Genomic DNA, 7400 nt, shown 5'->3' with positions numbered 1-7400 from the left:
AGTCGAGGTACCAAACAGCTGTGTGTATAAGTGCAGAACTCACATGTGCTGGGGCCACTTTATTTGCACCCTACATAGTAGGATGGCAGAGATCAAAGAACCCCCCCCCCCAAATAGGCCCTACTGAAAGAAACAGGTTAAATTTTAATGTAAAAATAGAATGTGTAACCCCCAGAGGTCTTTCTCTTTATAAGAATTTCATTCAGTTACCTCTGCTACCAAAATTTATAATTAAGGCAATGGTGATCAGTGAAAAGGGCTTTAAATGTTTTGTAGATTATGGATATAACCTAGCAACAAAAGTGGTTTTTACCAGTCATTTTCATTAATTAACACTGATTGAGTGTCTGCTGCTTGCCAGGCACTGTGTTAGGTGCTAGGAACACCAAAATGACTTGAGAAATGGTTCCAGCCCTTAAAGAGCTTAAGGGCTAGCGGGAAAGCTGGCACATAAACACTTAACGTCCATATAACCTGTCAAGGCAGCAACCCAAGGACTATGGGATCACTGAAGACTGGGGAAACCTCTTAGAGGAGATGATGCCTAGACTGAATGCACTAAAGTAGCTGTGAATTAGCCCAGTGAAGTGGAGGGAGAAGGTTTTCCAGCCAGAGAAAATAAGGAGGAGAGGACACCCAGAAATTACTGAGGAAACAGAACAAGTTATGAAAGTGATGGGTCGTGGAAGGTAAGGAGCTGTGGAACTGCTGGAAGAAGAGTCTGGACAGGCAGGTTGGGACCATTCATGGAGGGTGCTGGGTGCCATGGTGAAGGGTGTGCGCCTTAACTGAAGGCCTTTAAGAGAGGTGGCATGGCCAGGATTGCAATGTCGATGGATCCTGCTTGAGGTTCGGAGGACGGGGTAAGGCCACACTGTTGGGATACTCAGATAAGACGGACTGAGGACTTGAAACCAGAGATGGAATAGGGCTAGAGGAAGGAATAGGAGGTAAAATTAGTCAGTGTGGTGAGAGAGAAAGGAAGTCATCCTGTCTTGCACATTGGGCCCTGGTGTAGATGTTGGAAAGACGCCAGAGATAACAGGTAATAAATACATGAGTAATACAGGAGTGTTTTGAAGTGTGTGCCTCTTGTCTGTAAGGACAGTGTATGTGAAATACACTGAATTATACTGTAAAAGACAAACATTTCAAAAGGGAGTGATTGATTACGAGATTCTAGAGAGGTTTAACAAAGACTGGAACAACTCAAATGTGTTCAATAGGCAACAGAGAAAGACCAGGCAAGGAGTTAAAGAATAGAGACAAAAGCAAAACCAGGAGAAATGATAGTGAAACGGATAGCAGGGGACGAGTCTACAGCTCATGCACAGTGGTGGTCCTGGCTGCTGTAAAGAGTTTTTAAAATGTACAGAGAAAATACAACCTCATGGAACCAAGATCACATCATATACTGTATACTACTTTAAAAGGCATCACTGAAGCTCTCTATTTATAATACAGTGAACCTTAAACAAATTTAAATGTGGTATTTTTCTGGAAATCTCGGAAAATTCAGAAAATCATAGTAATGACAAAGTCACTCATATTTCTTGTATCAGAGTTAGCTACTGTTAACATATTACTGTTATATTCTTCGAAACAATGTGTTCATGTAAAGAGTCATTTTTTTTTTATTTAAATACAAGGACTCATACTCTATGTAATTTTTTTTATGTCCGCTTTAACAAAGCAAAGACATACTGGGTGTTTACAGTAACAAGTTTATTCTCTCCCCATTATGGAGGTCAGAATTCCAGAATGAGTCCTAAGGGGCTAAACCAAGGTGGAAGGGTTGGGTTCCCTCCAGAAGGTTGAAGGGAATATCTGTTTCTTTGCCTTTTCTAGGGGGCCCACGGCCCCTCCTCCATCTTCAAAGCCAGCTCACAAACATCTCTCTGAACTCCACTTCCCTCACATTTTCTCTTCTGTCGTGATCTCCCTCTGCCTCTTGCTCATAAGGACACGGTGCTGTGCTGTGCTCAGTCGCTCAGCAGCCTCTGACTCTTTGCGACCCCATGGACTGTAGCCCGCCAGGCTCCTCTATCCATGGGAGTCTCCAGGTAAGAATAGTGGAGTGGGTTGCCATGACCTCCTCCAGGGGATCTTCCCAACCCAGGGATCAAACCCAGGTCTCCCACATTGCAGACAGATTCTTTACTGTCTGAGCCATCAGGGAAGCCATAAGGACACTGACGATGGCATTTGGGATCCACCCGGATAAGCCAGGATAATCTACCGCCATATCTTTAACACAATGGCATCTACAAAAAGAATCTCTGCCATATAAGGTAATATTCATAGGCTCCAGAGGTTAGGATGCAGACATCTGGGGGAACCGTTCGTCTGCCTACCAAACCTACCACACTCTGGATGCAAATATAACCACATATGAATAAAAATGTATTTCCACTTACAGCTGGAGTCAGACTCAGTCCATTAAGCTTTCTCCCTCCTAGAATTCCTCTAGAAAATGAGAGACTTTTGAAAAATTAAACTGTCACAAACCCTGAAATATTGAAGGAGGCTCCCTGTCTTCCACATGACCTGTCAACAATGGAAAGCATGATCTGAGAGGATGAAGTGTAAGTTGACCGGTCACCAGCTGCTTTGTCTTGTCCTGACAGCCGCCCTCCCCATAAGTGATTCAGGCCATTCTTGTCCCTATCCCCACACCACCCTCTCCCCTACCACTTAAAAGTAGCTGGTGCTGAATTTTGACTGAAGGGGCCCTGTTATGGGTTGTGTCTCCCTCCAGTCCTAATCACCCTGACCTCAGAAAATGACTTATTTTGAAACTGAAGATGTAATTAGTAAAGATGAGGTCATACTGGAGCATGGTGGGCCCTTAACCCACCGTGACTGGTGTCCCTATAAGAAGACACAGAAACACACCAGGAGGAGCCACGTGACGTAAAGGCAATGACGAGAGGCAGCTGCAAGCCAGGGGACAGCAAGGGGCAACAGCCACCACCAGAAGCTAAGAGGCTAGAAGAGATGCTAACCAGAGTCTCAAGAGGGCCCATGGCCCTGCCAACACCTTAATTTGGGATTTCTAGCCTCCAGAACCAAGAAAGAATACAATTCTGTTGTTTGAACCCCCCCGAGTTTGTGCAACTTTATCATGGGAGCCCAAGGAAACAGACACAGAGCCCAAAGCCACCTACGTGTTGGACCAGATGCCAACATGGCCTGTTGGGAAAGCGGCCAACCCAAACCACAGTGAAACTCAAGGGCTGACAACATGAGCTCAAGCCCTGGGGTTCAGAAGAGTGAGTGGTGTGTCCTGTTCTGAGCTTTCACCTTCCTCAGAGTGGCGGTGCTTTGCACATGCACCTTGAGCTTGCCCTTTAAACCATCTGGTTTTCCCCAGCTCCACTAAAACAAACAAGCAAACAAAAGACATCACTCTCCCTATGAGCATGTTCCTAGATTAGACTGCAGGAAAGGGTATCCTGCGAGAATGCTTGCAAAGCGCCTCATCTACCAATAAGTTGGGGCATATAACTGAGAATTATAATAATGATCTTTTGTGTGGATGGCGTGTTACAAAGGTAATGCTAGGGATGGTAAAAAGCATATGTGACAGAGTGAAAGGAGCACCATGAAATAAGTAAATGAAGAGCTCCCAATGAACCGCTCTCAGTGGTTGCAGCTGAGTCTCGCCAGCTCAAGGACACAGAGAATCCCTCTGTTGCAGTCATCTGTCTTTGGGATCCTGCCAAGTGTCAGATCAAGCATGATAAGCCTTTCCTGAGCGTGGGCAGAAGGTAGGTCGGGAATGAACATCATCTAGCTTCTTAGTAGATCCAAAGGAGAAAAGCTGTGTCAACATTTTTAGAGTTAGAGGGAAGGTAGGGGAGGGAGGAAGAGAGTAAGGATGAGGAGACAGGACACCTTGAGTAAGTGTGCTTGCAAACAAATCCCCAAGTTTTGAGATCCTAGGCTCTGAAAGCAAGGCCTTGAACAACTAGGTTCTGAGAGAAGAGCAAGTATACAAGCCCGGGAACACCTGCCCCCACCTCAGCAGAACACAGGGGGACCTCGGTTTCACCAAATATAAAGTTGTAAGCATCGAATTTACCTCAGAATGGAATAAGGGGCCATACTAGCAACTACCAGGGGTCTGCTGGGGAAAAGGAATAACAGGTATTAACTTTACAAGATAATTCATCATTGTGTCCTGGTCAGATAGCCAAATACCCCGATTTAGTGATAAATAGTTAGATTCACAAGTACTCAAGGTACACAGAACTTTGTGAGAGGCAAAGAAAGCCTCTAAAATCTGATGCAGCCACTACAAATTTGGGGATGAATACACATGTCCAATTTCAAGTCAAGTCTCTAGTCTCGAAGGTTTATTGGTTAAGTATCTTGAATTGAGATTGGGGTGACAGATGGCACATAGTACCCTCAAAAGCTCTCAGCTCGAAGAGTAATATGACTGCTCCATGTCCCAAGAGCACAATGAACTCTTCAGTAAGATTGAGCACATGGCTATCACTGACCAGCATCCATGGGGTAATATACACCATTCATACCTCCCTGGGTACTGACCATTGCTGCCCCTGCCAACACAGTCTTATAATCTAGTATTAAACAGTTTCCCTGCCCTACATTATAAGGACTTGACCCTGGCACAGAAACAGAAGTGAAAAAGACACAGTCCTGGGACTTTAGAGAGCTCACAGATCTGTCATTCAAGTCTTTGTTGAATGTCACCATATCAGAGATGTCTCCCACCTCCACTCACCTGCTGTTAGCATTTCATCTATCTATCCCTTATCACCTGGCCATACACTTATGAGTTTACTGTCTGCCTCCCCATCTTGGGATGAAAACAGGGATTGCATCTCTATTAGTTCATATCCAGGGTATTATAACACTGTTTGCATGATACAAGGCACTCACATATTTGTTTAATGCATGCATTGGAAATAGAAACTCGTATGCCTAGGGCACTAAGACCAATAAAAATTGAAGAAGGTTATCCCACAGAAGCAATGAGTAGGAGTTTAAATTAAGGCATTTTGATGATTTGGTTTCATCCACAATTGTAGGGCATATTCTGAATTTCCTATGTGAAGATATTAGACCAGAGCATTTGTACTTCCCAATACTTTACTCCAGCCACCATTTCACAAGAATAATGTCCCCAATTCCTTTACAACAGTGACAAGAAGGCAAGTAATTAAACAGTAGGAATATTTTGGAGATCCAACTATACGAGTACAGACAGTTCTAATGGAATGAGTACAGCAGATATTCAAACCATACTGAAGCAAGTCTCATGCCTTATACTTTATTGTGTTATACAGACCAGGCTTGAAATTTTGGTGTATTGACACCAAGTAGGACCCTGTGTTAGGGGAAACATCCTGGCTGAAACCACCCGCACTAGCCAGGCCCCATGGTAACCATTTGCATGAATTATTTTATAACAGGAGGTCCTGGTAAGGAAACTGGAACTAACAAGTCACCACCACCAGAAGAGTTCGGAAAGGGTTAAAAGGAGATGCCACGTGTCCTACCACCTCCCAGAATCCTCCTTATTGGCATCCATCTTGGCTGAGCAACGCGTGTGCCTACAGAAAGGACCCTGAGACAGAGTGATTGGCCAAAGACAACCTGGAAACTAATCCCATTACCATAAAGACTGCAAGCCACGTGGCAGATTAGTCTTGCTAGGGTTCCCTTACCCTCCTGCTGTCCACATGGTGGCCCCTTCCCAATAAAGTCTCTTGTTTTGTCAGCACATGGGGGTCCTCAGACAATTCACTTCTGAGTATTAGACAAGAACCCCCTTTCGGGCCCTGGAAAGGGTACCCCCTTGCTGCAACACCCGTGAGGCCCTCCTGGGCACAAAGCGTTTCTGTGTCCCCCATTTCTCATTTATAAGAAATAGGCTTCATTCAGCCTCCTCAACCTTCCCTGAGTTCCAAAGGGCAGATTCAAACAGTTGCTAATCAGAGAAGGGAGGGAATGAAGAAAGAACGGAGGAACAGCCAGCCAACAATAGTACAGGCTTGGAGCAGAATCCTGGTTCCTCCTGAAAGAATATACATAATAATATCTTTGAGTTCTTCTGCAGAAACTAAAGTCCCCACCCAGATGTTGCTGTTGTTGTTCAGTCCTAAGGCATGTCTGGCTCTTTGGGACCCCGTGTCCTGCAGCACACCAGGCTTCCCTGTCCCTCACCATCTCCCAGAGTTTGCTCAAACTCATGTCCATGGAGTTGGTGATGCCATCCAACCATATCATCCTCTGTCATCCCCTTCTCCTCCTGCTTTCCATCTTCCCAAGCATCAGGGTCTTTTCCAATGAGTAAATAAACAAAACTCAATAAAAAAAATTTTAAAGCCCACAACAACATAAATTTATTATCTTGCAGTTCTACAGTTCAGAAGTGTAAAATGGGTAAAATCAAGGAACCAACAGGGCTGGGTTGCTTTCTGGAGGCTCAGAGAGAATCCATTTCCTTACTGTTACAGCTTCTAGAAGTCAGGTTCATGACCCTTCTTCTCCATCTTCAAAGCCAGCAACAGCAAGCCCAGCTCTTCCCTATCACACCACTCTGATCTCCTCTTCTTTGCTCTTTTACATTTAAGGACCCTTATGATCACGCTGGGCCTCCCAGGTGGGGATAGTGGTAAAGAACCTGCCTGCCAACGCAGGAGATGTAAGGGATGTGGGTTCTATCCCTGGGTTGGGCAGATCCCTTGGAGGAGGGCATGGCAACCTACTCCAGGGTTCTTGCATGGATAAGCCCATGGACAGAGGAGTCTGGTGGGCTACGGTCCATGCAGTAGCAAAGAATTGGACATGACTGAGCAACTTAGCAAACATAATTACACCAGGTTCACCCAGATAATCTGGCATAAACTCCCAATGATTATCCTGATGGAGAATGATGCTCAATTGATTAGTTTGTTAAGGCTGCCATAGCAAAGTACCACAGATTGGGTGGCTTAAACAACAATGTCTTATTTTCTCACAGTTTCAGAGGCTGAAAGTCTGAGATCAAGGAATCAGCAGGATTCACTTCTTCTGAGGCCTCTCTCCTTCCTCATAGATGGCCATCTTCTGCCTGTGTCCACATGGCCTTCCCTGTGTGCATCAGATCAGACCAGATCAGTCGCTCAGTCATGTCCGACTCTTTGAGACCCCATGAATCGCAGCACGCCAGGCCTCCCTGTCCATCACCAACTCCCGGAGTTCACTCAGACTCACGTCCATCAAGTCAGTGATGCCATCCAGCCATCTCATCCTCTGTCGTCCCCTTCTCCTCCTGCCCCCAATCCCTCCCAGCATCAGAGTCTTTTCCAATGAGTCAGCTCTTCGCATGAGGTGGTCAAAGTACTGGAGTTTCAGCTTTAGCATCCTTCCTTCCAAAGAAATCC

The sequence above is a fragment of the Bison bison genome, unplaced genomic scaffold, assembly GCF_000754665.1.
Source record: "Bison bison bison isolate TAMUID 2011002044 unplaced genomic scaffold, Bison_UMD1.0 scf7180017864134, whole genome shotgun sequence".
Taxonomy (NCBI): Eukaryota; Metazoa; Chordata; class Mammalia; order Artiodactyla; family Bovidae; genus Bison; species Bison bison.
The sequence above is the reverse complement of the archived record's forward strand: the minus strand, read 5'-3'. Positions refer to the sequence as shown.